The 27,685-nt window shown below is 36.8% G+C and overlaps 1 pseudogene; it reads left to right on the top strand.

Moving 5' to 3' along the window:
• LOC121164892 overlaps positions 1-24,895 on the top strand; it is a 227,064-nt pseudogene extending 202,169 nt beyond the window's left edge.
• The last annotated feature ends 2,790 nt before the right edge of the window (positions 24,896-27,685 follow it).

Raw genomic sequence — 27,685 nt, 5'->3', positions numbered from 1 at the left:
GAAACTTAGTAAAAGAGGGAAAAAAAGACAGAGAAAAACGTCTTCCCGTTGGTTCATTTCAAAATGATCACAGTGGCTTCTGCACAAAGCTGGGTGCCTGGATCTGCTGGGTCTTCCATCTGGTTAGCAGAGCTCTTTCGCTGTTTCCATTTTTTTTCTTTTTTCTTTTTTTCTGTTTTGTCAGAACGAATCTTTATTTTAAACATTAAAGTAAAACAAAAGCATTAAAGCATCAGGAACTCCACTGTTGCTCTCATGGAAGGCCAGTGTTGTCAGTCACAGCTTAACTTTGTGTACAATGGAGCCCTCTCCATCAGTATGTTCAAGAATAACCCATTACTTCAGTCCATGTACGTATGAAGTTGCCAGATTCTAGTGTATGATTCTATAGAGCTGTTCTTTTCTTGAAATTCAGGGATAGTGTTTAATAGCCTCCAAATTCCTTCAAATGCACACTTCTCATTTATTGCACAAAATCTTTCATTGATCACTTTTAATTCTTCCACATCACAAATAATGTTTTGCTCTTTCTTGCCTCATCACATGATGCAAACATACAGCTGTGTAATATTTGCTAATTGATTTGTAAGTGCTTTAAAAATATAAGGTATTTCAACATTGTTACTATTAGATTAGGTAAAAATGATAAGCAGTAATACAGTGTGTGACTCATCTGCAATGATGATTATTTTGACAGTGAAATCAGGAGCATTTCAAGTATTGTGCCTTCCTATGACAGAAGCAGTTCAGTCTGTTTGTACTTCACAGGTTTAATCTGCCCTGATGTTTAGGACATCCTGTGAGGTTCACTGGGTAAGTACCAATATCTCTGTGTGGACACTTGGTAAAGTTAACTAATGTGGATTAACCCATTAGTTAACTAGATTAGTTAACTTGCCTTGGTAATTGTTATTTTCAAGAGACAGAAAATCGCTCGCAACAGCTGATGCGAGTACCTTGCTATATTGATGAAAACACAGGTAGGTAGAACATATAAATGAGCCTCAGGACAGATTAAGGCACCTTGTCTTCAGGCTCTTGTTATCTTCTGCACATTCACTCCAACCAGACTTTCTCGCCTTTGAAGATTTTCTCCTTGGTTCTCTGCAATTTCCCTAAAGGTGGCCCTGTGACCACAGTGCTTTCTTGGCTCCTAACCAAAGTAATAGCAATCTCTGCTCTGGTCCACCTTACTCTGAGTGTAGAGGCCCAGTTTCTTTGTATGTGTGTCCCGTCCTGTTTCTAACTTTGCACTTCAAATAAATAATATTAATATAGTGAAAAAAAATTGCCAGTGTGCCCTCCACACTGTCATATCTGGGAACGTGGCTGCCCCAGTTCCCATTTTGTTGTGGACACACACTGTACCCAGAGCTTCTGTGGAGACACCGAAGTAAGGACACCAGTGAGATGTCCAGACACCTCTAAAATCTCAAATATCGTAACTTCACATCTGCATTGCTCTGCAGCATCCAGTGAAGATGCTGGTGGTAACAGTCCTCTAAAAGTAGAGGGAGGGTGCTCCCTTCAACAGTAGAAAAACTTCTTTTGTTTATAATAGGACAAATCAAGCAGGTGAGCATATTTGTTTTGATTCCCATAAAATAATTTTTCTGTCAAATTACTCCTCAGAAAATTAATTTAGTTCTGGGAACAATCTTCCCCATCCCCAGTGACGCTTTGTGTGATTATTTAAGAGAGGTATCTTCTTCCTGAAGGGTTATAATGCTCTCCGGGGCAATAAGCCTGATTTAAATGTAATTAGTCAAATGCACAGCATCTTACAGCAAATACTTCAAATGTAGTCTACACAAATATTAATGCCATTACATATACATTAGATACACACACAGACACATATATATGCATCCACATATCCTATATCTAGATCTGTATCTATACTTACATATCTCCCTGGCCTATTCGATAGGATGTGCACACAATTTGAAAATAACAAAATTTGAAAAGAAAAACCACTCTAAGCAGCAGCAATTGTTGAAAAGAGTCTTACACAAATGGAGCAACCACAGGAGGCTGAAGCTAGACAGACCTCCTCTGAGGGAAACAGCTGGAGGATGACGGGAGCAGATCCCCTTTCCGCAGACCCCACACGTATAAGACATAGATGGGTTTATCCCTAACTGTGTCAGGAAGCTCTCTTGTCCCTGGAAGCTGCCTCCATATGGCAACCCATTGACTCGAATGTCGAACGGAAGAAATGATCTGGCCCGTTTAAGAAATTCAGGGTTCATTGTTCCTTATACGTGCAATTGTAGATGGAGATTTTTAAAACATTGAGATTATGTGTCGATCAATTTGTAATCCTGGCTCACTGATGCTAATGTGTTGAAATTAATTTATAATATATAAGGCTTTTAGATATTAAATATAATTGTTGAGCTTTTAACCTTTCACCACACCTGTAGCTTGTTAACTCCTAGAAACTTAAATAGGTCTCTTTTGTTCTCATGTCAAGCTGTAAAAACACAAAAACAACAATATCAGAAAACCATACGTTGTTACTTAACTCCCAAATGAGAAGTGAATAATTACATAATACTAGCAGAAGATTATGCCACATCATTCAGTAACAGAGAGAATGGGTAACAAAAACATTAGTAAAAGAGAAAATTCAAACAAAACTAACAATACTGATAGAACTGACAGATAGAACTTTGCCTAAAACAAGTGCAGAATGCACTTTTCCAAGCACATGTGAAACGTTCAAGAAAATGGTCCTTATCCTATGAAACGAAGTAGGTTTCAATACATTTTTGAAAAAATTTTAATTGGAAGTAGTGTATAATATAAAAAAGTAATGTATGGTTGAAACCATTTTTGAAGGAAATGATTGAAACATGTATATATATATGTATATATATGATTGAAAAATTATTATTACTCTAAAGGAGTTAGAATAACTTCACATTAAATCTCAATAGATTTGAAAAAAGGAAGCAGACATTTTGGACCTGTGTTGGGTAACCCTAACTCCACAGGGTACTCCGTCCAATCTTTGGAAATTTTTTTTTTTTTGGTTTTCACTTCTAAACTCTGAATGTAAGTGCCCTTCCTTCACTGAATACAAGGTCTGCTCTGGGACAATACATCAAATATTTGAAATAGACACTTTTCCTGTTCTTAGACATTATCTGTGGCTTTCACAATCATTTGCTGTTGTTTAAAACTGCATGTGTCCCTCATCTGTTGGTATGAGCAATTCCTCATCCACCTTGATAGGGAAGTCCTACAAGTCATTCATACCGTAAATATCATTAATAAATCTCCACTGTATCTGTTGAAAATCTTACTGATAATCATGGCCCATAACAAACTATTTTGTCCCTGGGCCAGTACATTCAATAATAACAAGAATATGTGACATTCTGATTCATGAGTTTGAAAGACTTCATTGCACAGAATAATAAATTCACATTCTTCTGAAATGAGCAATAATTTTGATAAAAAGCAAACTTTCTTTCCATAACGCTGAAACAAAGACACAGAGACTTGGAGAACAAAAGAAAAGATTTTCAACATACAAAAAGGATATTGTGATGACTTTCAAGTTGCCAAGCCTGTGATCCATGTAATAGCTGATCCATGTAATCCATTCTGTCCCCAAAGCTCTTAGTATAATCTGACTTGAGATCAAAGACAAATTAGGTAATTAGCAAGAGACCTGGATTGAGAACATATTCCTTATAATGCAGCATGCTAATTGATATATAATATTATCAATCTTCACAGCAATATACCAATATTCCTAGGACCTAAGTTTTCATTCAGTACTCTGTAGCCATTTGTCTTAGTTGGTGTTCAGCTGGCATTCATGTGAAAGCCATACATGTTTGTCACTCAAAAATTGCTAAACTCAGAAATCTGCAGGTTCCATGTACTATCCATTTAATAAAATCAGAAAGATATTTTCAATCATTACTTAAAAATCCATTATTTTAATTGACCATATTTTCATCACAGATATAATTTGTGAAGCATGAATCCCTCTTATGACATCATGGCTACCCATTCTCATTTTACATCTTTGCAAAGATGGTAAATCATGTTCTTTAGGCAGAGTTGATTAGAGTGAAATAAGGATAGTTTTAATATTGGGTCATTACTTTAGATTGCTGTTCCAACTCTGAATGTAAAGTAAGTCTTTCCTTCAAAAGTTGTTTTTGAATCACTTCTTCCATTATTACCATAAAAACAGACTACCGATGGTGGAAAAGATAACTGTGAAGGAGATGGCAAGGACAAGAATCCTGCACTTAGGTGAGATAGAGAGACAGATGGCTGCACTGTGATAGGGATTTCCATTATCTGGTAGAGCCAGCCACTAGCACTTTGTAGAACATGTTGTAGATAAGAAAATCTTTGACAGAATTCCACTGATAAAGACATCATTCAGGGCCGAGAGACATATTTGAGTATCTTCAACCCAAGTAGCTGTGCTTCTCAAACTGAGGGGTGACACCCCAATAAGAAGAGCTTGGGTATGTTTTGTGGGACTCCCAGATGCAGCCTGCAATGTGTCAGGTGTTTAAGGGCATTCAGCACAGTGAGGAGGAATAAGAGACTCCAGGTGGGTAAAACCCACTCTGCTAACCTTCGATTTTGTTGTACAATATGACAAAATATATACAGTCACACTAACAGCATGATCATTAAAAATATGTTTTTGTTCATAGTACTCACTACTTACTATTAGTAGAATTCTGGCGTGGAGATTTGGAGAAAACAGATAAAATGAATCTGTAGGCTTCACATTTTTTGCCTAAAATTTTCTTTGTTTTACTCTCATTGAGGTTCGTAATAGATGTTAAGTAAACATGTCTTCTTAGCTCTTACCACATGCTTCCCTCTTTCCTAAGAGATCACAAACTGATCAAATTTGTTACAATACCTAGGTGGTATTTAATCTTGATGATTAATATCTACATGGCACACTTTCTTTCTTTGTTAAATTTGGGGCATAATTTTCAAAATTGTCTTGTATATGATACTCTGGTGCCTCTTCTGTTCTTTATGTATATTCAAACATTTGGGAAGCAATATGAATTTTTAGATGAGTTTTTATAATACATGGATATATAACTCTTCTTCATGTTAGAGTTCCATTAAAGCTAACCATTGTTTATATCTTTTTTGTGTGACTTCCTTGGTTTTAGTTTTTGTCTATTCATACGTGTTCTTTACATGTCTTTACGTTTTTTCTCAACCAGATTCCCTCCCTCCCTTCCTTCCTTCCTTCCTTCCTTCCTTCCTTCCTTCCTCCCTTCCTTCCTTCCTTCCATTACTTTCTTCCTTCCTTCCACCATCCAATGATAATATAATACTCCATATGTAAAAGATTCTCAATAAATACTTAATAGCTTGTCTTGTCACTCACATTATAAAAGCTGCTGTCTTGGAGATGTTGGAGAAATGTCAGATATCTTTGGCTTGTCATCTCACCATCTGTTCTTTCCTTTAGATTCTTTTTTGAAACTTTGCCTAGGCACATAGATGATTCACTTTCTTTCCCATAGTGTTGATGACATTTCCCCAAGTGTTAAACCTCATGTTTTTGGTTAATCAATTCTTGGATCACATCATCATCCCAGTTTGATGATTCTTGCTATAGAATCCATGTGTCCTTTTGGAGGCTAAAATTTGTGACCTTTTGAGTTTTTAAAACACTCTGACATTGGCCGCAAGGGATGGAATTTTCCTGTTTTTCTGTTGACATAAAGCGGTCTTCTTATTCATAGAATTTGGTTTTTCTCTTTTATGGAGGTGACAATCATCTTTAATAGTTAGCTCTTTTGGGGGGACTTAAGAGACTTTCAAGAAAACTAGACTAATGTTATGCTGAACGCGTAGAAGGCCAAAATTCCCAACAAGCTTTCATCAACAAGTCATTCATTCTGAAAATTCTGGTGAATGGGAAGCTCTAGAGAACACTCAACATGTTCTGAATGAAATAATTAAATGTTAGAGTTGGAAGGGAATTGAAAAATAGCTTAGCACATCCCCTTCATTTTACTTGTGGGAAAGAATGAAGCCCGGAGAGACTAAGTGATATGTCCAGAGCAGTTCTGTAAGTAAGTTGTCAAATGAGAATCTGAAGCCAATTTTTCTGGTTAACACCCCTAGGGCAGGGATGCTTCAGTGCAGCTCTAGCATTTTTTTTTTTGTTGTTATTTTGTTTTAGGCTTTCCTCAACAAAATGATTTAAAGACAGTGAATAAATGGCATGATATAGGATCATAGAACTAATGAACATATGAACTTTCATAAGTGAAATGCATAATGGGTCCAACAAAGAAATTGTTACATACTTTCTGTAAGTGGTAAAACCAAGTGTTTAGCAGGGTTTGCCTGTGATGTTGATAGATGCACCAGATCAAGGCTGGAGTGGAAGTAGTGGACAATAATGAAGCTAATGTAGAAAGGATATGAACTAATGAGAAAGATGTTTATGTTTCTGACGAGTTTATGTGCATATACTATCCTCGAAGGAAGAGTTATTGGAGACAGTGTCCCTTGATTCCATATTAAATTAAATGTAGTTTTTGAATTGCTGATTCCAACATGTCCGAGTTCCTACTTGACAGGTGTATCACTGGGCAGAGTGGAATTGGGCTTTTCTGTAGCAATGTAATTACATGTAGAAAATTTTTTCTTATTTTGTTTTTGCTGATTTACCTCTGCTCTTTAAAGCTCATCACATGAAATGTTGGGACTGATGCTGAATTGTGTAACACTGAATCTATTCATATTGGCTTTGTTTTCACACAGGATTGCTAGATTGTACATCCTGTTTAATGCCTGTCACTTATCTCACCTGCTCTTATTTTAGTATTTCTTCAACAGCCAAGAAATAGGCCCTCCTGTTTTGTAAATTTACACTGCACAAATGCATGTGCCTCTGCTGGAACAGCAGGCAGCAACTTTCAGAAGTTTAGTTCTTCTTTGAACATACATAACAAGTCAGCAGCTTTCAAAGAGTATGCTTTGAAAAAAATATGACTTTTAATGAAAAGAACTCCACATTTACCATCTATTACAGAAATCCAGGCACACAGAGCTTGGAACAAAAGTACAGGACAGAATAAACCAGCATTTTGTTGAATCATGAAAACGTTAGGAGTACAAAAGGCACAAAAGAGGCTGTACTAAAGAAAGATGTAAGGTCACAGGAGAGGGAAAAAAGTGAACTACAATGATAAGAGGAGGTGAAATGTAATTGTCTCTGTACCTGAGTACAGCTGCCACAGACACCCAAGACTCAGAATTGCTAACAATCATCTCGTAAGAGGAGTCCTAACACTTCAGAGTCTTTAACACTGGGAGTCAGAAAATCTGAGAAGTACAAGAGAAGTAAATTTGGAGCACTGACAATCTTCTGAATAATTATACACTGTTGTAAAAGAAGTCATTTCTTAGCTTGTAAAATAGGGATAGACATTGGATTGAAAAATCTATGTCCATACCACATTGGAATACTTGGTTTGCTTATCGATTGTGGCTCTGGGCTCCAACTTCTTGCTAATGTAGACACTGGGAGGTAGCCATGATGACTCAGTAAATGATTTTTTGGCATCAAACCAGGTAACCAGATTTAAGTTCCTATTTTCTGATGTTGGCCCAAACATGGCTATTGCAGGTATTTGGAAAGTGAAAGAGCTGATGGGAGTTCGGCCTTCCTTGTCTATGTGTTTCTGACTCTAAAATAAACAACAAATTTGATCAATTAACTTGGAAGACGTATACATTGGGAATTGAATGACAAATCAAGCACAAAAATACTTCTTCAAATATTCTAAAGTAATTATTGAAAGAAAAATGCTATAGTATCTTTATTTATTCTGGTGGTTAAATCAGCTTTTTCTCATACTGTTTGTATTTCAAGGAGTGCTCTTTCTCTCTTTTAAAATTGATTAGTCTATGTGAAGTGACATGATTATTGAATTACTTACATGTGACAGGCATTTATAACATTATAATATAAGAACACCTCAGTCAAAATCAGGCATTTGAACTAATCCTTCTGTAAACAGTTGAAGGTTTATATTATGCAGAGTCATACATGTCATTTGGAATGTAGCTCTAACCAAACCTTGGTTCCTCATGAACGTTGCAGTTTAATAAGTAATACAAGGGAAAAGGGATAAACAAAAGAAGAAACAGGGACTTTAGTACACTGTTCTCAACAAAATCCTATAGACTGGTGGTACCTATGTCATCCTTTTAACTCTTCCATCCTCCTTTTTCCAACAGGGTATTTTGGGAAATTCCCTAACTATGCATTCATCTCAATTCTTCACAGAAACTCTTCATCTGGGTTAAGCATTCATACTTGCTCTCTCACTCTCTGCTTTTGTAGGCGGTTGAAGAAAAAAAAGTTGCCTGATATCTATTGTGGGAAAGGAAATACATTATCAGATACATATTATTTTCTACTTTTTTTGACACACACACAAAAAATTCACAGAGTTTAATGCCTTACCCAAGAGGAACAATCTGCTCAGATGTGTTATCCGAAAACACCTATTCCTTCTGCTTTCCTCAGATGGGATCTGTTCTGGTGCATCCTTAAATACATACTCATAAGTTAGTAGGGTACAGTTATATAATATATCGCCAAAATCAAGTGTGATTTCATTTGGTACCCTGGCAGGTGTTCCTGAAGATAAGTCATCTTGCTTGCTTCTTGTATATCCAGGGTTCTCTCTCTAATTGTAGCCCTTCTCCTGCAGAATAATTCTTTTCATTTCAGGTGAATTTTTGCATCAGCATAGGCTTATGCTCTTGCATTGCCTATATGTAAACAATCCTTTATTACATTAACTCAGCACTCCCCCATTTGAGTATCTCTTCTTTCTCAGGTTTCAGGAAAATGTCCTTCACCATATAAAAATTTGACCCTTTCCTTTGCCTCAGCTCCCTCAAGAAGCTGTGGGTCATGAACTCGCAGGTGAGCCTGATTGAGCGGAATGCTTTTGATGGGTTGGCCTTGCTTGTGGAACTCATCCTGGCCCATAACAACCTCTCTTCTTTGCCCCATGACTCTTCAGCCCCCTGAGGTACTTGGTGGAGTTGTACTTAGACCACAATCCTTGGAACTGGAATTGTGACATTCTGTGGCTGGCCTGGTGGCTCCGGGAGTACATACCTACCAACTCCACCTGCTGCAGCCGATACTACACCCCCACGCACATGCCAGGACGCTACCTGGTGGAGGTGGACCAGGTTTCCTTCCAGTGCTCTGCCCCTTTCATCATGGATGCGCCTCGGGACTTCAATATCTCTCAGAGTCGGATGGTGGAACTCAAGTGTCGGACTCCCCCTATGTCCTTGGTCAAGTGGTTGCTGCCCAATTGGACACAGTGCTCAGCCACGCCTCCAGCCACCAGAGAATCTCCATCCTCGACGACCGCACCTTGAACTTCTCTCAGACACTGGGGTCTACACGTGCATGGTGACCAACGTGGCGGGCAACTCCAATGCCTCGGCCTACCTCAACATGAGCACAGCCGAGCTCAACACTTCCCACTGCAGCTTCTTCACCATGGTGACAGTGGAGACGATGGAGGTCACACTTGAGGACACCTCGTGGAAGTACAAGCCTGTCCCCACCACCTCCACTGGTTACCAACCTGCATATACCACCTCTACCACGGTGCTCATTCAGACCATCCATGTGCCCGAGCAGGTGGTGTTGCCCGCAGCAGACACCAGTGACAAGATGCGGACAAGGCTGGATGAAGTCAGGAAGACCACGAAGGTTATCATTGGCTGTTTTGTAGCCATGACTCTGCTGGCAGCCACCACATTGATAGCCTTTTATAAGCTTCGGGAGCTGCAGCAGCAGCAGAGTACAGTCACTGCCTCCAAGAAAGTGGAGATTATCTAGATGAACGAAAACATCTCGGCGCAGTGACAGCAACAGCAGTGCCAGCCAGTGCATCAGGGGAGAGGGCAGTAGTGCTGCCCACAATTCATGACCAAATTAACTACAGCACCTACAAACCAGCACATGGGGCTCACTGGACAGCTTGGGGAACTCTCTGCACCCCACAGTCACCACCACCTCTGAACCTTCTATAATTCAGACCCATACCAAGGACAAGGTACAAGAAACTCAGATATGGCGCCCCTTCCCCCCAATACTTAAACCCAATAGAATGCACGCGCGTGCACACACACACAAACACACACACAAAAGCAACTTTTGTACAGAGTGGGGAAAGACTTTCTTGTATATGCTTATATATTAAATCCATGTGCTGATAAAAAAAACCAGATTTTATTAAAATTTAAAAAGAAAAAAAAAGTTATCCTTACTGCCCACTCAGACTACTCTTGTAGAGGACTCTGCTACCTCTCTGATTCCAAATTCTTTTTTTCCTGACCTGACACCTTGGCAACAGAGGACGCAGATGAAAAAATCATACTCCTTTAATCACTTCTTTTGCTTGATTTTCCTGATATCTTATTTCTTTGGGTCTATTTCTAGCTCATGTCTGTTTTTGTTAAAGTGGACTTTATTGGTGCATAGTTTCCCTACACAAACACAGTAAATTCAACAGCATTTGTCAAAAGTAGGGTTACAGACTTTTCATCTACCTGAATAGCTCCCATTGCCCGCTTCATGGTCAATATGTTACATACTCTAGTCCTTGGAAATCATTGATCTGATGTTTTATGTTATGTTTCTCTTTATCCCTAATATTCTTATCAGTGAATCAGAGCACAAGATGCATTCTCTTTATATGACACTTTCAGTAAGCCACAAAACATTTATCATCATTATCATCATCCTCATTTTATTGCACAGTTCCATAGGCCCAGGAATTTCCCCTACTACCCCCACCCCTTTAACCTCCCCATGCCACTGAGTTCTCCTACAACAGTATAGTTCCTCATAAACAGTCTTAAGTCCATCACTGTGGGCATGGACAATGGCAGAGAGTCCAGCATCCCATTGTCAAAACACATCCAACTGTTTCACTGGGAGTCCATCCTAGATTTAGAAGTAGAGATGCACACTGCACAGTATCCTCACATCTGGATATGTCAGCCTCCATTACAAAGTCGCTATAAATCTCCCCAAGTACAAAGCCGCAAAACAAAATTAGCAACAGGAAGAAAAACACAAACTTACAATGCTATGAAGTTAAATAACATGCCACTGGATATGATAGTCTCCATTACACAGTTACTATATATCCCCTTGAATGAAAAGCCACACTACAAAATCAATAGCAGGGAGAAAAAATGGAAACATACAGCACCATGTAGTTAAATAACATGCTACTGAATGACTAATGTGTTACTGAAGAAATGAAAAAGAAAAGAAACTTCTGGATGAGAATGATGCTATTGCATGATCTGTGAGTCAGTGAAGAATTTGAAAAAAAAAGTATTTTGAAGAAATGAAACTAAAAACAAAAACACCAAAATTCATGAGCTATAGTTCACATGATCTTTGTTGGTGAGATATATTTCTGTAGGCAGCAAATAGATGGGTTTCATGCTTTTAATCCCATCTACTAATTTATGATGGTTAATTCATAAATTTAAGCCATTTATATTCAGGGTTAATATAAATAGGAGATAAATTGTTCCTATCATGTAGTAATGGGTTGTTCATTGATTTAGTCTTCTGTTTTTATTTTATTGGGATGTTCTTCACATTTGCCTTTGGTTTTGGTGGGTATTATTTTTTTTCTGTCTCAAGAAAACATCTTTAAGTATCATTTGTAGGGTGACCAAAAAGCGATCTTTATCACGACACGTGATAATCAAGCTCTCTTCAGTTGGACATAAGGAAAAATCCTTAAGTGTGCTCGTGAAATAAATCAATTGACATATAGAGGAATGGCAATTAAATTCACAGCTGACATCTCACAGGAAACTCTACAGGCCAGAAGAGAATGGAACGACATATTCCAGATTCTAAAAGCAAAAAATTTTCAGTGCAAAATAACATACCTAGCAAAGCTTTCCTTGGTCTTTCAAATGAAATAAAATTCTCCTACAGTAAAGAAAAGTTGAAAGAATATGCCTCTTCCAAATCTGCACAAAGCTTTTAAGCTTTTGAATTTCTTTTTAAAATTATATTTGAAAGTCACAGAGGCAGACATGGACACAGAAAGATCTTCCAGCTGCTAGTTCACTCCTCACAGACGCTCAGGTGCCAGTTGAGGGGTAACATCCACTTCATATCTTCTTTTAACACAATATGTAAAATACTTGTGTGACTCAAAAGTTTAATGAGGATCAAAGAAGCTGAATGCATTTTATTTCCTTAAAATAGAGGTTAAATATGTTTGTTCTTATGGGGATACTTTATCTCTCAATTGTTTTCTATTCTTTCTCACATTAAATTTCTGTTTTCTTTCTACTCTCCATAGTTTTGATCTGTCTTCCAGAAGAGCCCTTTATGTATAATTATCTGAAATTATGTGCTTTCTCAGCAGTAGCAAAAGGCCTCTATGGGAGGATGGGTTTATTCTGCTTTTGGGTTCTTCAGTTTTGTATATTTTCATTCCACTTAGCTTTTTCCTTTCTTCTATGGTTGTTACAGTTGTAGCACACCCATAGTGAATGACTGATATTTTTCATCGTCAGTGAATTTCTCAAGTGATCAGAAGACACTATAGAGTTCTGTCAACATTGCACTCTTTTATAAAAGATATTTTTTTTTAATTTGAAAGAGTTACAGAGAAAGAATTTTTTTACATTTCAATTTTATTTGGTTTAACGGAAGTTGATATAAATGAAAAAAAATTTTTCTACTTTGATACTGGAAAAATGCAATCTTATGATCAGAGTAAAGAAAGCTTGTAACAACAAAGTGAAGAAAAGAAAGAAAGCAAAGCAGGAAAAGAGCTTAGAAGTTCTGTCTCTACTCTCATGGGTTCCATACCTATGGATTCAATAAACTATGAATGAACAGTGTTACTGTGTTTGTGTGTGTGTGTGAAGATTATATGACACATAGGCCATACCTATTGCGAGCTCTCACAGTCTACATTAGCAGAAAGCTGGAGTGAAAGGGTAGAGTTCATTTTCCCATGAGCATCAACATGGAATGTAAGCTCTTAACCCCTGGGGAAATATCTGCTTGTCACTTAATATTTTAAATTATATGCTGAACATGCACACAATTTTTCTTTAAAAAAATTTTTTTAAATTATATTGTGACAATCTTTACATAGTTAATTGGGATAAAAAGGTTCAAGGACTACAGGAAAGTGGGTAAGACTATTATTTTTTCCATATTGTTTCCTTCAAGTTTAAAGGGGGGTATTAAGGGAGAAGGCCCACCCAATTTCCCACCCTGCCCAGGTCCCGGATGTAGGGTATGCTCTGAGGTTCTTGCTCAAGTGGTTTTGATATTTCAACAGTTATGAATTGCTGCCTATCTTGCCACAATTTTTCTTACCATTATATCATAAATGGTAAAATCAAAAACTATATAGATGGCATTTATATTTTGTTAGGTATATAATTAATTTAGAGATAATTTGGAATATATGGCAGTATTTAGTTCATATGTGGATTCTATATCATTTTATATCATCAACTAACATCTTCAGAGCGTGATTTCCATGAATATGCATAATGGGGATGAGCATGTGATTACAGTGAAGTATTCTTGATCCATGCGCCAAAGCTATGTGGTAACTGTATACTTTAACAGAAATCTTTTGAGAAAGAGAGAGAAGCATCAGACAGAGTTCTCTTCTGTTGACTGACTTTCCAAATGATGTTTTTAATGCTCCAAATGATGTTGATAGCTCCTGGGTAGGCTGGCTTCTGAAGTTAGAATCCAGGAACTCAATAATTTCTTCCACATGGGTGGTAGGAATCCAGTCTTGTCAGCCATTTTCTGTTGCCTCCCAAGGTCCCCATTAGCAGGTATAAAATCAAAGAGTGGAGCCAGGTATCCCAGACACTGTAACAGGAGTGCAAGCATCTTAATTACTAGGCCAAAGCCTACATTTAGCTGTATATTTTAAATTATGAGTTACTAAAAAGACTTTGTGTTACAACTTGCTAACATGCAACATTTTAAAATATCCTTCAATCTGCTTTTGGATTTCATTTCTCCTGACTGAGAAGAAGCTTCTTGAGATAAAATTTAAGGAATCAAGTTTGTTTGGCAATGGTTCAAAATGTTGGCTTAGAATATTCCATTTTTTTCCCAACAAGCATTTTTTCTGAAGAGCTCACTGGCTCTGACACAATCTTGCTGTGAAAATGTTTCATGAGCAATTTTGTTGAGCCAGATTACAAACAGAATCTATTTCCTATGAGTAACATGGTAAGCAGACCTTCTCAAAAGCCAATCTTGCAGTTAAATGCTCCAAATTGCGAGTTAATTGCTCTAGCCTGATACAACTGGCTTATGCATCTTCCAGATACCAAGTCAGATAAAAGCAGTGCAGATAACTACAAATTGTCCAGTGGATTGCAAACCATTTTGATAGCTAATCAAACACTGATTATGCTTAGGATTTATCCAAATATACTGGAATTGACAAAACCTACACATCATAATGGTATATATTTTCTCATTAAGCTGCACATATAGTAATTACAAATCTGAAGTCAGCTTTTAAACTGCTAATGTATTTGATTAATTGCTTCCAATAAAATTTGATTTATTCAATTTCTTTTGCATATCCATAATGATCTTCATGAAGAGAACACACCTGGGTCATCATTTATAAAAGAAACAAATATACAGACCAAGATGTAAGTAACTGGTTGTTCATTACTGTTGGCTAAAGTGTTATGTCTTGAAAAGACTGTACCATAAAAATAATATTTTCTATTAAGTTATGACATATTCATAAATGTCTTTGGGTGGCGTGTTCTTAAATGTCTTTGCTTACCATATGCTAAGATGAAAATGAATACAAAATTCCTTTACTAAATAACAGTGATATTATAAACTATAATGAAATTGAAAAAATGAAGTTTTGAATTCCAATGGGCTACTCATGCAGTTGCATTTGGGTACAGTACTGGATGTCAATAGGGGACTGATATAATTTTGGTGTTAATAAAGTGCCAGAATGAAAGAATAGTGGATGAATTTTTTTATTATTACTATATTTTTGACAATCTTTACATAGTTAATTAGGGTAAAAAGGTTCAAGGGCTATAGGAAAGTGGGTAAGGCTATTATTTCCATATTGTTTCCTTCATGTTTAAAGGGGGGGGTATTAAGGGAGAAGGCCCACCCAATTTCCCACTGGATGAAATTTTTTATGGTAATTTCAAGGAAAGTGATTTATTTTTGGCAACAGCATTTTCATAGGAATTTCAATTGGAGAAATTTATTTGTGGTAGGAAGGTTTGATGGAAAAGACAAAGAGAAATGAGAATGAAGAAGGGAGAAATCTTAATGTCTTTTTGGTGAAATTAAAATCTCCTTATGTGAAATAAAATGAGTTTGGCTTGAATTGATTAATGAAAGAAACCCATTTTGTCAATTCTCCAAGCTGAACAAATGCAAACAACATAGGTAGTAAAGAGGTATTTCAATTTTTTTCTGTTTTAATTATCTTGTGCTCCTTTGCTATATTCATTTAAAATTTACCCTCTTCAATGTATCAGACCAATTTGATCGTAAATTTTAAAAAAATGTATCTCATCAATACAGGTAAAGAAAATATTTTCCAAAAACAAATCAGCATTTTAAAGGATGGAACCTATTTATTATGTGTAGTTGTCCCAATCTCATTACCATTTCCACTTTACAAAATGATCTGTAAGGTTACACACATGACGTTTCACGTATCCTGGAAACAACATGAATTGATAAGATTGCCTTCTTCCCACTGCTAACCAGTTTTGGATTTTCTTAAGTCATTGTAAACTGACATTTACAGAACAGACAAAGTTCCCAAAGCACAATGCTCAATGGTTTAATAAGGCATAATGCCTGTGTGTTTCAGAAAAAAATGTTAACCTTACTACTAAAACATATGGCTGCTGAAGGAATTGAGAAACAGCATAGAGAGTACCATGTACACTTTTGGTGCGACTTAGAAATTCAATCTGGCACATATTTTCTTCCTCTTTCACTTATGTGGGATGCCACTCTCTTGCTGAGGACACTACATTTGCCAAAGTCTTATCAGACTACGTGGAAGAAAACATCTCCAACAAAAATTAATAAAAACAAAACAAAACATGCTTCTTCTCTCTCTGTAAGTTGTTGTCAGGGTGTGCCCCATTCAGGCATATTCCTATTTCTGCCACATTAGTGTATAAATTATCACTCTAATAATAAGGCTCCTCTGGTGTGAAATTTTCACTAGTCTCATGCTTTTTTGAATAAAATTTCAATGATATATTAGTTTTGCAAGCTATTTTCTCTGAAATATATTCCCTTACCTCTTCATATTCCCTTACCTCTTCAAGATATTTCTTTTCTACCCAGAAGTTTTCCCATTTGATAAACAAAACACATTTTAAACAGGTTACACTGCAGCCTGTGATGCTTCCATGCTGTATAAGTACCTGTTTAAGTGCTTCATTTCCTATCCTGCTCCCTGTTTTTGCCCCTGTATCCAATAAGGAAACCCAATGAATTTTTAGGCCCCTGACCTCAGCCTGGCCAAATGTCACCTGTTTGCAGCCATTTGAGAAATGAAGCAAAAGATGGAAGCTCTCTCTGTCCCTCTTTCCTCTGTATCTCTATTTTAAATGAATGTAATAAAATCATGAAAAAAAAAACCCTTTTCCCTTTTCCCACTTCTTGCAATGCTGGTCTCACTCTGCAGAACCTACTCAGTTTCTATACAAATCTTACTTGGTCACTCCTGCTTTTTCCAGAAGAGCATTCCAACTTACCAGCCATAAACAATTTCTTTCCTCACCTCCAGCAGGGATGTGAAGGGTTGCAAGTCACTTGAACTGGCCCTGCAAGATAAAGAATGCAGGAACACATAATTCAAAACATTCGAGCAGGCTTACTTTTCAAGTTGATAATTGTATATAGCCCACAAATGATGTTATTATATACTTCCAAGTGGTCTTTGGCATAAAACAAAAAATCTTCATTCTGTTAGAGCAACATTTGTGTCTGCAAAATAATAAAAATCAATGAAATTTATTCATCACTATATTTGTGAGTGATGTGTAGGGCTGACGTATTATATCCTAAAGATGAAAGAGAATGGATTCAGGTCAGGTCAGATTCACTAGGTTCAAATATTGGCTCTGAAAACTGTTAGTTGTATGAGTTTGGACATGTTTAAGTTCGGTGTACTTGTCTCCATGTCTCCCATGTGAGTGCAGGGTCCCAAGGCTTTGGGCCATCTTTGACTGCTTTCCCAGGCCATGAGGTGGAAGCTGGAGGGAAGTGGAGCAACCGGGACATGGACTGGCACATATGTAGGATTCTGACACGTGGTAGGATTGAACTTTAGCCACTCACCTAGAATGAAGACCTCTCTTCTGTGGTGATTATGCAGATCTACTTTCTAGATCCCTCTATTCACTTTTAATCAGCAATAATTACAGAGGGCATAATTTTAGATCAGTAAGTATACTTTGTAAAGACATATCTTTGTTGTTCAACCTCAATACATATGCTTTAGCACCCAATTGCCATCTAATTAACAAATAATCAGAGACTCAAATAACAAATTTACATTTGGTTCCATTCCTTAACACAATGCCTTTAGTGCTTTAATTGGACTGGTCTTGTATTTGAGAATCTTACTCCAGTTATTTCTCTTGCCAAGTGAAATGTCATTAAGCTAAGAGTTATTAGAGCATTCTAATGGAAATTTGAAAACTAATTAGAATGTGTGTTTCTATTTAGCAGCTACTGGACGAAAAAACTGAAGCAAAAATAAATCATTCTATTCATACTGTAACTGCCATGTACTCTCAAAAATAATTCAAACATAAGAATTTTGATTAACAACATAAGCAAATGTATATTCAAATGCATTTTAAACTTCTTCAAAAAGTTGTGAAGATATTTTTGAAACTAAATGGAAATAAAATTTGCTTTACTAACAAGTAAAATAGCAAGTAGTAGAATTTTAACAACATTATGTGGAGAATACAGCAATACTGGCCAGGATCAGCATTTTCATTCACAGGAACTACATGGAATTAAACTTTCGCAAAGAAAAACTTGGCAGGCAAAGTTATCAAACTCTTTCCAGAAATCAACTGACAAAGAAAATACGCACACATGCACACATACACACATAGTCAAGAAAATTCTCATGTGTGATTTGAGCTCAAGTTACAAGCACATGAGCCAAAAGACATTACTCAGATATTTGTGACTGAGTATATTTAAATGTGAACCTTAAAAAAAATAGAACAATACTTGCATTTAAAAACATAAGAATTTATACCTAGGGGTTGATTGTTTTTTCTTATTTAAAATTTATTTATTTGGAAGGAAGGTTTACAGAGAGGAGAACTGACACAGAAAGATCAATTTTATATCAACTGATACATTCCCTAAATGAACACTGCAGCCAGAACTGAGCTGACTCACAGCCAGGAACAAGGAACGTCTTCAGTTCTCCTATGTGGGTGCAGGAGTCAAGGTCTTAAGCCATTCTCCATTGCTTTCCCAAGCCATAAGGAAGGAGCCTGATTGGAAGCAGAGCAGTTGAGTGATGAAATTGTACCTGTACAAGATCCTCCACTTGAGGATGGAGGATTAGCTTGTTGAGCAACTGCACTAGCATCAGGGGTCTTTGTCTTAAGAACGCTCGACACCTGAAAAAAGCAAAATTACAACCTCAGAACTGCAGGAGATCACTGCATCCTTGCCACATCTAATTTCCAAAGTCACACGAGAATTTGCTGGATCTCTGCAATGATTTTCCATTTGCTGTAATATCCACATGTGTGTCACTCATTTCCTTTGCCCATGCTGTGGGAAACATCCATTCAATTCAGACAGCAAGTGTTTATTGGGTGTCTTCTTTCCTACATACTGCACAGTGAATGAAGTCCACTGAAATTGCTGAGGTTCCAGAGGTTTCATTCTAGTCGGACGGAGGATTGTATTTGAAATGTGAAATCCAGTTCACACCAATTCTTGTATTTCCAAGCTGTATTTTATATATGTATTTAGTAATGATTTCACCAAGAAAGTGACAAGCATTGGAGTGTAGTATGATTGTCCTGCTGGAGGTCTATACAATAAATAATAAAAAAAAAAGGACATACAATTAGCAGAAAGAAATTCTTCCTTACTCTGAATTTGTACAAAGATAAATATTTTCCATTGTTACTTACATATGTCAATGTTTATGATTTTCAACATATAGTACATGAAATGTGATCCTCTATCAATTTGGGCACACACATTCTTTTTTGTCTTGGAAGAGTTTATACTTCAAAGTAAAATATGGTTTAAAATCAGTATTTGTGGCTGTATCCTCAACAGTTGTCTGAGGCATGTGTAGGGCAAGAGTTGGTGAAAGAGCCCAGAAACGTGGGGCAGCTAGTACTGTTAGAGTCTGCTATAAACAAGCACATACTTCCAAGAAGACAGGGAATAGCATGAAAACTAACCAGTCCTCAGAAGAGAAGCAAGAGGGATCACAGATGACTTGGGAAGAGGTGAAGTAGAGAAAAAAGTTGCATACAGAGGACTGTATAAACAAACAAACAAACAAAATCTTAAAGGATTAAACAACATTGTGAGGCACCTAAGAAATGGTTAAGATTAGCAAAGCAGGAGGTATCCCCACCATCTTCCCATTAGAAGTGGCCAATGACTGTCCAGTCTCCCTCCTTACACTCTAGTCTTGTTAGTAGTGGTGGAAAGGAGTGAAAGGTAGTCTGCTGGGTACAAAGTCTGTCTTCCCATCCTTAGTACTGATCTTACATTTACAGACCCAGGGTAGAAGGGTGTGTGTGAGAGAGAGAGGCTTCAAGGTTTGACTGAATTCAAACTTTCTGCTGCTAGTGGAAATATAGATTACTCACCTTGATTTAGTCTGAAACATGTCTTCTCCATTCACTTTAATAAGTATCCACTCCCAACATATACTGGAGTTTTCAGACTTCATTCCCAGTACCAAGTAATTGTCAAGTTTCTTCTACTAAGAAAGCTACACAATGACTGCATTTAGCCAAATGATGCCCCAGAGGCCTAAATGGTGACTACATCTTCCCAAATACCCAGCATTTAGATGGGTAGCATCTGGTTGATGACAGCTGTGTATGCATGTGGTTAGAAACTAAACTGCTGACACATTAATTTAGGGTGGCTTCATGATCAGAATGATCACTTCAGCAAAATCCATCCTGCAGTAAACTGTATTGATCTCAAAGACAATAATACAAGCCATATTCCAGACGGGCTCCGCCAATTTGTGCTAATACACACAGTCAGAGCCGTGGTAATCATTTTCAGATGATAAATCCTATTCCAAAATATTAATATACCTCTACTTGCAAGTTTCTTGCGCAACATTCCTCATCCTTATATTTAAAAATTAACTGATTAACTGGAGGAGCAGAGAGACAGAAAGAAAAAGAGAGAAAGAGGGGAGACAAAGAGAGAAGGATGCAAAGATAAAGGAAAAAAATAAGAGAAAATGCTCTTATCTGCTGGGTCTCTGACTAAATACCATATATATATATATTTGTGAGCCAGACAGAGAAAGTGAGAGAGAACTGAAGGTAAATTATTCCTTAATTGATTCTTCAAATAAATGAGCACGACCAGGTTGAAGCCAGGAATTGGGAACTCAATGCACATCTTCTACACTGGTAGCAGGAACCCAGCAATTTGAGCTATCGTCTGCTACCTCCCAGTATCTGCATTATGAAGAACTTTCCATTAAACTTGGAGCCAGGACTCAAACTCAGGTACCTTGATATGGGATGCATGTATCCCAGTAGGCTTCTTAACTGCTACATCAAATACCTGTTCCCGTTCCTATATCCCTGAATATAATTTAATACATATCTTGGCTTTGTACTGATACCATATTAATGTAAATAACAGGACCGTATGAAACTAAAACTAGTAACATGATCTTTTAAAATCTGCGTTCTTGTTGTTAAGAGGGCAGTTCCCAATCAGAATCTAAGAAATTCCAGTTGGAGTGAACTGCCAGAGAAGTACATTCACAGATTACAGCTTCCTCTGGCATGATTCTGTAAGACTTTGAGTTGACCTTGAAATTTACGATCTGGCACAAACCGTCATTAAACAAGGAACAGCTTGTGCAATGCCTTGATAGCAAACTACCTGGCAATGTGTTAAAACTGGAGAGAAATAAAAGTATCCAATTTAGTTTTAATTCTGGAGAGGAGAATGGACTGTGATTTTTAGAAGCAGTCACAAAGTTATTTGCCAATTCTAAGAGGAAAAAGACAAAATCGGTGATGCTCCAAGTGTGCTTCAGCTGCAGCCTGGAAACAGGCCATCATGGTTGGGCTGTGAGCAGCCGGTGGACATGAGAGCAATGCAGTGGTCCTCATCAGGTCTTTTGTTGTAAATTTATGAATTGGTTCCTTTTTTCTTAGTGTTGCAGAATAAGGGGAAGTAAACTTAATGTTGTGTGTGAAATATTTGAGACACCATACCCATTGAATAGCAGCATATATGTGGTGCAGAATAATTTACATTATCATTACGTAAAATATTAAAAGATTTAAATTGAATCCAAGACAGAACAGATTAATTTTTATTATAAGATTTCCTTGTAAATGCTTAAGCTTTCATACAATTTTTTAGCTCTTAACATGGATTTTCCCTGGTACCATAAAATGCATATAAAGTTTTAGTAAGTAAATCATCATTATTACAAAGAACAATAGAACCATAAAGTTGTCTATTTGACATAAATTACATTAGAAAAAAAATGTGATTGGATTATTAACATGTGACAAAAATATGCCAGAAAATCTGCCTACTCTCAGTCTTTGATAGAAGAATATCACAGATCATTATTCAGTGTAGGTATCAGTATGGTGTACCCAACTCAAGTGTGGTCATCTATGGTCACTGGTGTGAGCTGCAAATAAAATTTGAATAGGATCACTCAGACACCCACTTTAGGACATTCCTGCTGCAACAGGAGAATCAACTGCCCATGGCGGAGTTGAAAGGTATAGCTATGGAGACATGCAAATAACACCTTATTTGGAATTTATGACGAACAGCTGTGGATTCCTGCTCCTTAGGTTTCTAGAACCACTTCTAGTTTAAAAGCTACCTCTACGTGCAAGTTTCTTGTGCAACATTCCTCATCCTTATATTTAAAAGTTAACTGATTAACTGGAGGAGCAGAGAGACAGAAAGAAAAAGAAAGAAGGGGGGGAGACAAAGAAAGAAGGATGCAAAGATAAAGGAAAAATAAGAGAAAATGCTCCTATCTGCTGGCTCTCTGACTAAATACCAAGAAGGACAAGTTGGGACTTGGCTGGGTTTACTCAATAAGCTGGGAACACAATCCAGCTCTCTCACATGGGCTTCAAGAATGCTACCATTTGGGTGGTCAGTGGAGCCTTCCAGGATCTGCATCATCAGGAAGCTGTAATCAGAGCTGGAGTCAGATATTGACCCCAGTCATTCCAATTAATGACATGAGCCTCTTGACTGTTAGATTAAATACCCAATCACTTATCCTCAGAAGTTTTTCTCAAGATTTATTTATGTATTTGACAAGCAGAGTTATGAGAGTAGGAGAACAAAAGAGAGAGAGAGAAAGAGAGAGAGATCTTCAGTCTGTTGGTTCACTTCTCATATGGTGAGTCGAGCCAGGCAGAAGCCAGGAGCCAAAAGCTTCATATATGTTTCCAACATGTATGCAGTGGGTCATATTTTTTTCTCCTGTGCTTTCCCAAGCACATTAGCAGGGAGCTTGTTGGAAGTGGAACTGTCAGTACTAGGACTGGAACTGAGCCCATATAGGATGCTTATATTGCCAGTGATGATGGCTTAATGATCTACACCATAACATTAGCCTTCTGTTCTTGTTTTTCTTTTTAAGTTGTCTATGCATGTTTACCTATGTATTTATTTATTTTATGTTTTGCATAATTGCTGCCTTATTTCAGAGAGATTATATAATATCTGTCCTTTGGCATTAGTTTATTTCATTGAATATAATAGTCTCTCGTCGGAACCATTTGGTAGAATTTTTTTTTTTTAATGGTTGAGTAGTATTACATAGAGTCAGTGTACCAGTTTCTTTATCCACCCTTCTTTTGACAGATATCTGGATTTTTTCCACATTTTCACTATTGTAGATTGTACTGCTGTAAATAGAAGGTTGCAAGTCATTATCTCATTATACCAATTTTGTTACATTTGGATATATTCCCAAGACTGGCATAGTTAGGTCATATAACAGATCAATTTTATTCTGTCAGCACTCTCAATACTGACTTCCATAATGGTTATACTATACTACAGTCCCACCAACAGTGAAGTAGGGTACCTTTTTCCCACACCCTAGCCAGCAGGTGTTATTAGTTGATATCCAGTATAATGGAGACTAGCATAATAGGAAGTGAAGGTATGTTGCAGTGTTTATCTCTACTCTTGAATAAACTGAAGACTTCCAATGAAACTTTTAAATATATCATATAAATAGCATAGTAGACATTCTACTATTGCCTATACCTAAAAAACATTCACACACTTAAATAGCAGAATGTTGGATTTGTAACTATTGTTGAAGGGACAATACTTCTGTAATAATACGGGGGAAACAGTAGGTGGAATGAGTGAGGGCGAAAGGGAGAATCCCTGTTGCTATGAAATTATAATATAAAAATAACATATGCAATAAAAATGGAAGAATTTTCAGAAACATCTTGAAGAAATTAACAGAAGAATCACCACAAAAGTGAAAAAAGAGTAAGTGAAAATGTTTACCATTTTCTTTCTTATTGGGTTACAATTCTGTGGGAAGGGAACACAGACTTTATCCATTTCAGGATTTCAAAAATATAGATCCATCAGTCTGTTTTCACAAAATCAATTTGTGAAGTGAAGAGTAACATAAGTAAATTCAAAGTATGTCATTGAAAAAATTAAAAGAAAATAAAGTAAGGGGTAGGAAGCATAGAGATAAAGAGGGGAGAATAGATAGGGTGGGACATATCATTTTATTCTTAAAACTGTGAATGTGAAATACATGAAATTTGTTCCACTCACATAATAAAAATGGTTAATAAAAAGCAAAATACCATGAATGAATGTGGATATAAAATCCTTATTCAAAATAAAATAAACAGTTTAAAAAGGGATTATTATGAAAAACTTTCCTGAATAAATATATATGTTCATAGTGAGTATATTTTGCGGATTTAGTCCTTTGTCTTTTAGAGGTACATGTCAATTTGTTTCCTCTTATCTGTGTGGGAATGAAAGCAGGAGAGTGTGTGCAGGGAAGAGAATAAATGAAACAATAACTCGGAACTGATAATTATTGAATCTGATATTGAGTACAAAGCAGTTCATAAGAATATTCTACATTTCTCTGTTTGTAAGTTTTCCATAATACATAATTTAGTAATAATAATAATGGTGACAGGTTCCTAGCTCTCAGCTCCCTAAATTCAGCCCTAATGGAGTGGTCCCTAAGATTTTCTTATTCAGTGAGCCCCTCCCTTTAGCCCCTTACAGGGCACCTTAAGATGTAACACCAACTTGATTTGGCTCTGATCTTACCAACCCTTTCATTTTGCAAATAACGATATGTAAGTCCAGTGTCTTTAGATGTGGAACCCCAAACAATGAGTATGTAGACAACCTGATGAGGACAAGAATCACTTTGCTCAAAGGTTTTTCTCCATCCATTGATTGTTTTTGTTATAGATATTTGGAAACCTTATCCGCATTAGACTTTACAAATCCTCAATTACGAGTTGATTACAGCCTTTTTACACCATCTAAATACTTTCCTATTACTCATTATGAAAAGTAAAACCAAGTGAAAACTGCAGTGATATACCTATCCTTAAGGAAATTCTAGAAATAAATTACTGTTGCCTAAGTGAAATTTATTCATGACACTAGGAAAACGCTCAGAAAGATCTTGATAAAAACCCAATTCTTTTTATGAATAATGAATTGCAGGTCACCTTTATAAGTAAAATGCAGTTTTATCTCCCCTTTTACCCCAAATACATGACACAAAGAATGTAGAAATAATAATCTTACCCACTTTCCTGTAGCCCTTGAAACTTTTTGCCCTAATTAACTATGTAAAGAATGTCAAAAATAAAGGAAAAATGCAAGAAGCAATCTATCTATCTATAAAACACACACACAAATATATGTATACAGATAGATTCAGCAAGAGGAACTGTATAATACAGACTAACATACCAAGAAGCAGAAATACATTGCAGTGTGCATCCTGACACCTGAAAAAAAGATGGACTCCCGATAAAATTGATAAGCATATGTTGACAATTGGGTCATGCACTTTCTACCTTTACCCACACCTACAATGTTGTGATACACTGAAATAGAAGAATAGGGGACAATACTGCTGCAATAAGAGAGGAGATCGCTGTGGGAATGGTGATGGGGGAAATCATTGGGCCTGTGGATCTGTATCAGGAAAAATAAAAGTTAATTTTTTTTCTAAAGAGAATGTGGCCACATAAATGTAAATGAACGTAAAATATACTGCAAATCAATATTTTTCAGTTGGATCAAAATCAAAGCTGAAATTTCCAGTTTTTCTATGCTAGCATAAAGCATTTATAATTGAAATAGCTGTGACATAAGTACCTCATTATTGTATCTCTTAAGCCATTTTACTAACTGCTTAACCCTAGGATGTTACTTCTTTATGCTAAACCTTTTTCTCAAATTTTTTAGGAAGGTTTAATACTTTATTTGAATGTCAGAGTAACAGAGAGGGGTCTTCCATTCCCTGGTTTACTTGGCAAACAAATGCAATGACCAGGAGACTGGGATCCTACATGGTCTTACAAGTGAGTGGCAGGAGTCCACATTTTGAGCTATCTCACACTGTTTTCCTATAAGCATTAGCAGGAAGTTGAATCAAAAGTCAAGCAGTGGCACTCAAAGTGATGCTTATACTGATATGAGAATTCTAGCATCATAAGTCTGGCTTAACTTGTTATGATAGGATAAAGATTCCTGATGTATTGTTTTCTTTGTTGTCCATTTTGACCAGCTATGTTTGAACCGTTTCTTCCTTCAAGATTACCATGTTGCAGACTTATCAAAGTCCAGGAAAGAATGAGGTTAAAATATAACTAAAACAGATCAAGGTTAACACATAGAGGAATGTTTGTTGTAAACCTGTGTCACTATGATCATCAAATGAAACAAAACTGGGCACAAAAAAGAAAAAAAAAAGTATCACATGTGTTCAGTAACTTTGTTTTTGCTAAAGCAGAATTTTTAGTCTCATTTTTTTTATGTTTTGACGGAGTGTGTACACATGCACTTTATCACGAAAGTGAGACATTCAAGAGAAATTTTAAGTCTCTCCATGTCACTTATTCCGTTCTCATCTTCATTTTTTTAAAGTGCTTTTTTTTATTGGAAAGGCAGATTTACAGTGAGGAGAGACAGAGAAGTATCTTCCATCTGCTGGTTCACTCCTCAAATGGCTGCAAAAGCTAGAGATGAGCTGATCCAGAGTCAGGAGTTTGTTCTGTGTGTCCCATATGGCTTCAGGGTTCCAAGGCTTTGGACCATCCCTTGTTGCTTTCCTGAGCCATAAACAGGAAGCTGGATCAAAGTGTGCAGCAGCAGCCAGAACGTGAACTGATCTCCAGGAGGGATACTAGCATTTATACTCAAAGTATCAGCCAGTTTATCTATTAAACTGGCCCCCTCACTTGCTCCTCTCTTCTCCAGGGTGAAGGTGTCCATTTTTTATTACTGCAGTGAAAGATTTCAGGCAAGGTAACTTATACAGTAAAAAGCTCACAGATTTGTCAGATTTGTTGGATTGTGGGCAAAAATTGCTAACAGCTTTGAACTGCTTCCAGTGAGAGTCTCTTTGGCTCTGTCTTGGTATGGTGGATAGTTGCAAGGTGGGTGAGTGAAGGAGAGGAAGCGAGAGCATGATTAGACAGAAAGCCAAAGACAGGGAAGAGCCAATCTTGGAATATCACACTGTGTACCACTATCTCATTATGTCAAAACAATGAAGATATGCCTCATAATATTCAAACACTACGGTAACACTGAAACCATATCCACATCACAGTGCTTGCCACTTGAATTGAGCAACATGTTTGTAGCAGGTAGATCATATCAAAGAAAACCTGAGGCATGTTCCCTGCATCTAGAGAATAAATCTTATGCACATGTGCAACTGCACAAGCCTCTCTGTGTGGGGGCACAAATGCAGTGCTACTAAATGTTTGAAATCCAAAAACTACAAGAAAGTAGCTGGTTTCACAATTCAAACTGGAAAAAGTCAAAATACATTATTAGGTATATCAAAATGAATGTAGTAGAAAAAGTCAAAAGAGCCTCCCAATCATCAGTGAAGTGGACTCTATTATTGTCTCAATTTTACAGGCAAGGAGCCTACATCACAATGATTCGCCTGTGTTTTGAGCTGGAGGGTTATTCATTGGGTTTTAAATACACTTGAAATTTGAATTCCTAGGAAAATGTGAGGAGCTTGTTGAATTCTTCAAGGAAAGACTGATATAAAACTGA

This window comes from Ochotona curzoniae, unplaced genomic scaffold (genome assembly GCF_017591425.1).
Source record: "Ochotona curzoniae isolate NIBS_2020 unplaced genomic scaffold, NIBS_Ocur_1.0 contig_1071, whole genome shotgun sequence".
NCBI classification, from domain to species: domain Eukaryota; kingdom Metazoa; phylum Chordata; class Mammalia; order Lagomorpha; family Ochotonidae; genus Ochotona; species Ochotona curzoniae.
The sequence above is the reverse complement of the archived record's forward strand: the minus strand, read 5'-3'. Positions and strand labels throughout refer to the sequence as shown.